Raw genomic sequence first — 5,999 nt, forward strand, 5'->3', positions numbered from 1 at the left:
CTACAAAAATTTAAATTTTTATATGAAAAACTTCTTTTGCCCATATCTCCTTAAATATGCGTCCTAGAGCGAAAAGGACTTTAATTCGTGACCACCCCCAAAAAATTGAAAAATCCACCCAAAACCTAAAAAAATTGAAATTTTTATATGAAAAACTTCTTTTGCCCATATCTCCTTAAATATGTGTCCTAGAGCGAAAAGGACTTTAATTCGTGACCACCCCCAAAAAATTGAAAAATCCACCCAAAACCTAAAAAAAATTGACATTTTTATTTGAAAAGGACTTTAATTCGTGACCACCCCCAAAAAATTGAAAAATCCACCCAAATCCTAAAAAAATTTACATTTTTATATGAAAAACTTCTTTTGCCCATATCTCCTTAAATATGCGTCCTAGAGCGCAAAGGACTTTAATTCGTGACCACCCCCAAAAAATTGAAAAATCCACCCAAAACCTAAAAAAATTTAAATTTTTATATGAAAAACTTCTTTTGCCCATATCTCCTTAAATATGCGTCCTACAGCGAAAAGGACTTTAATTCGTGACCACCCCCAAAAAATTGAAAAATCCACCCAAAACCTACAAAAATTGAAATTTTTATATGAAAAACTTCTTTTGCCCATATCTCCTTAAATATGCGTCCTAGAGCGAAAAGGACTTTAATTCGTGACCACCCCCAAAAAATTGAAAAATCCACCCAAAACCTAAAAAAATTTAAATTTTTATATGAAAAACTTCTTTTGCCCATATCTCCTTAAATATGCGTCCTAGAGCGAAAAGGACTTTAATTCGTGACCACCCCCAAAAAATTGAAAAATCCACCCAAAACCTACAAAAATTGAAATTTTTATATGAAAAACTTCTTTTGCCCATATCTCCTTAAATATGCGTCCTAGAGCGAAAAGGACTTTAATTCGTGACCACCCCAAAAAAATTGAAAAATCCACCCAAAACCTAAAAAAATTGAAATTTTTATATGAAAAACTTCTTTTGCCCATATCTCCTTAAATATGCGTTCTAGAGCGAAAAGGACTTTAATTCGTGACCACCCCCAAAAAATTGAAAAATCCACCCAAAACCTAAAAAACTTTAAATTTTTATATGAAAAACTTCTTTTGCCCATATCTCCTTAAATATGCGTCCTAGAGCGAAAAGGACTTTAATTCGTGACCACCCCCAAAAAATTGAAAACTCCACCCAAAACCTAAAAAAATTTAAATTTTTATATGAAAAACTTCTTTTGCCCATATCTCCTTAAATATGCGTCCTAGAGCGAAAAGGACTTTAATTCGTGACCACCGCCAAAAAATTGAAAAATCCACCCAAAACCTAAAAAAATGAAATTTTTATATGAACAACTTCTTTTGCCCATATCTCCTTAAATATGCGTCCTAGAGCGAAAAGGACTTTAATTCGTGACCACCGCCAAAAAATTGAAAAATCCACCCAAAACCTACAAAAATTGAAATTTTTATATGAAAAACTTCTTTTGCCCATATCTCCTTAAATATGCGTCCTAGAGCGAAAAGGACTTTAATTCGTGACCACCCCCAAAAAATTGAAAAACCCACCCAAAACCTAAAAAAATTGACATTTTTATATGAAAAACTTCTTTTGCCCATATCTCCTTAAATATGCGTCCTAGAGCGAAAAGGACTTTAATTCGTGACCACCCCCAAAAAATTGAAAAATCCACCCAAAACCTACAAAAATTGACATTTTTATATGAAAAACTTCTTTTGCCCATATCTCCTTAAATATGCGTCCTAGACCGAAAGGACTTTAATTCGTGACCACCCCCAAAAAATTGAAAAATCCACCCAAAACCTAAAAAAATTGAAATTTTTATATGAAAAACTTCTTTTGCCCATATCTCCTTAAATATGCGTCCTAGAGCGAAAAGGACTTTAATTCGTGACCACCCCCAAAAAATTGAAAAATCCACCCAAAACCTACAAAAATTGAAATTTTTATATGAAAAACTTCTTTTGCCCATATCTCCTTAAATATGCGTCCTAGAGCGAAAAGGACTTTAATTCGTGACCATCCCCAAAAAATTGAAAAATCCACCCAAAACCTACAAAAATTGAAATTTTTATATGAAAAACTTCTTTTGCCCATATCTCCTTAAATATGCGTCCTAGAGCGAAAAGGACTTTAATTCGTGACCATCCCCAAAAAATTGAAAAATCCACCCAAAACCTAAAAAAATTTAAATTTTTATATGAAAAACTTCTTTTGCCCATATCTCCTTAAATATGCGTCCTAGAGCGAAAAGGACTTTAATTCGTGACCACCCCCAAAAAATTGAAAAATCCACCCAAAACCTACAAAAATTGAAATTTTTATATGAAAAACTTCTTTTGCCCATATCTCCTTAAATATGCGTCCTAGAGCGAAAAGGACTTTAATTCGTGACCACCCCCAAAAAATTGAAAAATCCACCCAAAACCTAAAAAAATTGACATTTTTATATGAAAAACTTCTTTTGCCCATATCTCCTTAAATATGCGTCCTAGAGCGAAAAGGACTTTAATTCGTGACCACCCCCAAAAAATTGAAAAATCCACCCAAAACCTAAAAAAATTGAAATTTTTATATGAAAAACTTCTTTTGCCCATATCTCCTTAAATATGCGTTCTAGAGCGAAAAGGACTTTAATTCGTGACCACCCCAAAAAATTGAAAAATCCACCCAAAACCTAAAAAATTGAAATTTTTATATGAAAAACTTCTTTTTCCCATATCTCCTTAAATATGCGTCCTAGAGCGAAAAGGACTTTAATTCGTGACCACCCCCAAAAAATTGAAAAATCCACCCAAAACCTAAAAAAATTGACATTTTTATATGAACAACTTCTTTTGCCCATATCTCCTTAAATATGCGTCCTAGAGCGAAAAGGACTTTAATTCGTGACCACCCCAAAAAATTGAAAAATCCACCCAAAACCTAAAAAAATTGACATTTTTATATGAAAAACTTCTTTTGCCCATATCTCCTTAAATATGCGTCCTAGAGCGAAAAGGACTTTAATTCGTGACCACCCCCAAAAAATTGAAAAATCCACCCAAAACCTAAAAAAATTTAAATTTTTATATGAAAAACTTCTTTTGCCCATATCTCCTTAAATATGCGTCCTAGAGCGAAAAGGACTTTAATTCGTGACCACCCCCAAAAAATTGAAAAATCCACCCAAAACCTAAAAAAATTGAAATTTTTATATGAAAAACTTCTTTTGCCCATATCTCCTTAAATATGCGTTCTAGAGCGAAAAGGACTTTAATTCGTGACCACCCCCAAAAAATTGAAAAATCCACCCAAAACCTAAAAAAATTGAAATTTTTATATGAAAGACTTCTTTTGCCCATATCTCCTTAAATATGCGTCTTAGAGCGAAAAGGACTTTAATTCGTGACCACCCCCAAAAAATTGGAAAATCCACCCAAAACCTACAAAAATTGAAATTTTTATATGAAAAACTTCTTTTGCCCATATCTCCTTAAATATGCGTCCTAGAGCGAAAAGGACTTTAATTCGTGACCACCCCCAAAAAATTGAAAAATCCACCCAAAACCTAAAAAAATTGACAGTTTTATATGAAAAACTTCTTTTGCCCATATCTCCTTAAATATGCGTCCTAGAGCGAAAAGGACTTTAATTCGTGACCACCCCCAAAAAATTGAAAAATCCACCCAAAACCTAAAAAAATTGACATTTTTATATGAAAAACTTCTTTTGCCCATATCTCCTTAAATATGCGTCCTAGAGCGAAAAGGACTTTAATTCGTGACCACCCCCAAAAAATTGAAAAATCCACCCAAAACCCAAAAAAATTGAAATTTTTATATGAAAAACTTCTTTTGCCCATATCTCCTTAAATATGCGTTCTAGAGCGAAAAGGACTTTAATTCGTGACCACCCCCAAAAAATTTAAAAATCCACCCAAAACCTACAAAAATTTAAATTTTTATATGAAAAACTTCTTTTGCCCATATCTCCTTAAATATGCGTCCTAGAGCGAAAAGGACTTTAATTCGTGACCACCCCCAAAAAATTGAAAAATCCACCAAAAATCTACAAAAATTTAAATTTTTATATGAAAAACTTCTTTTGCCCATATCTCCTTAAATATGCGTCCTAGAGCGAAAAGGACTTTAATTCGTGACCACCCCCAAAAAATTGAAAAATCCACCCAAAACCTAAAAAAATTGACATTTTTATATGAAAAACTTCTTTTGCCCATATCTCCTTAAATATGCGTCCTAGAGCGAAAAGGACTTTAATTCGTGACCACCCCCAAAAAATTGAAAAATCCACCCAAAACCTACAAAAATTGAAATTTTTATATGAAAAACTTCTTTTGCCCATATCTCCTTAAATATGCGTCCTAGAGCGAAAAGGACTTTAATTCGTGACCACCCCCAAAAAATTGAAAAATCCACCCAAAACCTAAAAAAATTTAAATTTTTATATGAAAAACTTCTTTTGCCCATATCTCCTTAAATATGCGTCCTAGAGCGAAAAGGACTTTAATTCGTGACCACCCCCAAAAAATTGAAAAATCCACCCAAAACCTAAAAAATTTACATTTTTATATGAAAAACTTCTTTTGCCCATATCTCCTTAAATATGCGTCCTAGAGCGAAAAGGACTTTAATTCGTGATCACCCCCAAAAAATTGAAAAATCCACCCAAAACCTAAAAAAATGAAATTTTTATATGAAAAACTTCTTTTGCCCATATCTCCTTAAATATGCGTCCTAGAGCGAAAAGGACTTTAATTCGTGACCACCCCCAAAAAATTGAAAAATCCACCCAAAACCTACAAAAATTTAAATTTTTATATGAAAAACTTCTTTTGCCCATATCTCCTTAAATATGCGTCCTAGAGCGAAAAGGACTTTAATTCGTGACCACCCCCAAAAAATTGAAAAATCCACCCAAAACCTAAAAAAATTGAAATTTTTATATGAAAAACTTCTTTTGCCCATATCTCCTTAAATATGCGTCCTAGAGCGAAAAGGACTTTAATTCGTGACCACCCCCAAAAAATTGAAAAATCCACCCAAAACCTACAAAAATTTAAATTTTTATATGAAAAACTTCTTTTGCCCATATCTCCTTAAATATGCGTCCTAGAGCGAAAAGGACTTTAATTCGTGACCACCCCCAAAAAATTGAAAAATCCACCCAAAACCTAAAAAAATTGAAATTTTTATATGAAAAACTTCTTTTGCCCATATCTCCTTAAATATGCGTCCTAGAGCGAAAAGGACTTTAATTCGTGACCACCCCCAAAAAATTGAAAAATTCACCCAAAACCTCAAAAAATTAAAATTTTTATATGAAAAACTTCTTTTGCCCATATCTCCTAAACTAAGCGTCCTAGAGCGAAAAGGACTTTAATTCGTGACCACCCTCAAAAAATTGAAATTTTTATATGAAAAACTTCTTTTGCCCATATCTCCTTAAATATGCGTCCTAGAGCGAAAAGGACTTTAATTCGTGACCACCCCCAAAAAATTGAAAAATCCACCCAAAACCTAAAAAAATTTAAATTTTTATATGAAAAACTGCTTTTGCCCATATCTCCTTAAATATGCGTCCTAGAGCGAAAAGGACTTTAATTCGTGACCACCCCCAAAAAATTGAAAAATCCACCCAAAACCTGCAAAAATTGAAATTTTTATATGAAAAACTGCTTTTGCCCATATCTCCTTAAATATGCGTCCTAGAGCGAAAAGGACTTTAATTCGTGACCACCCCAAAAAATTGAAAAATCCACCCAAAACCTAAAAAAATTGACATTTTTATATGAAAAACTTCTTTTGCCCATATCTCCTTAAATATGCGTCCTAGAGCGAAAAGGACTTTAATTCGTGACCACCCCCAAAAAATTGAAAAATCCACACAAAACCTAAAAAAATTGACATTTTTATATGAAAAACTTCTTTTGCCCATATCTCCTTAAATATGCGTCCTAGAGCGAAAAGGACTT

Source organism: Haematobia irritans, chromosome 3 (genome assembly GCF_050003625.1).
Source record: "Haematobia irritans isolate KBUSLIRL chromosome 3, ASM5000362v1, whole genome shotgun sequence".
NCBI lineage: Eukaryota > Metazoa > Arthropoda > Insecta > Diptera > Muscidae > Haematobia > Haematobia irritans.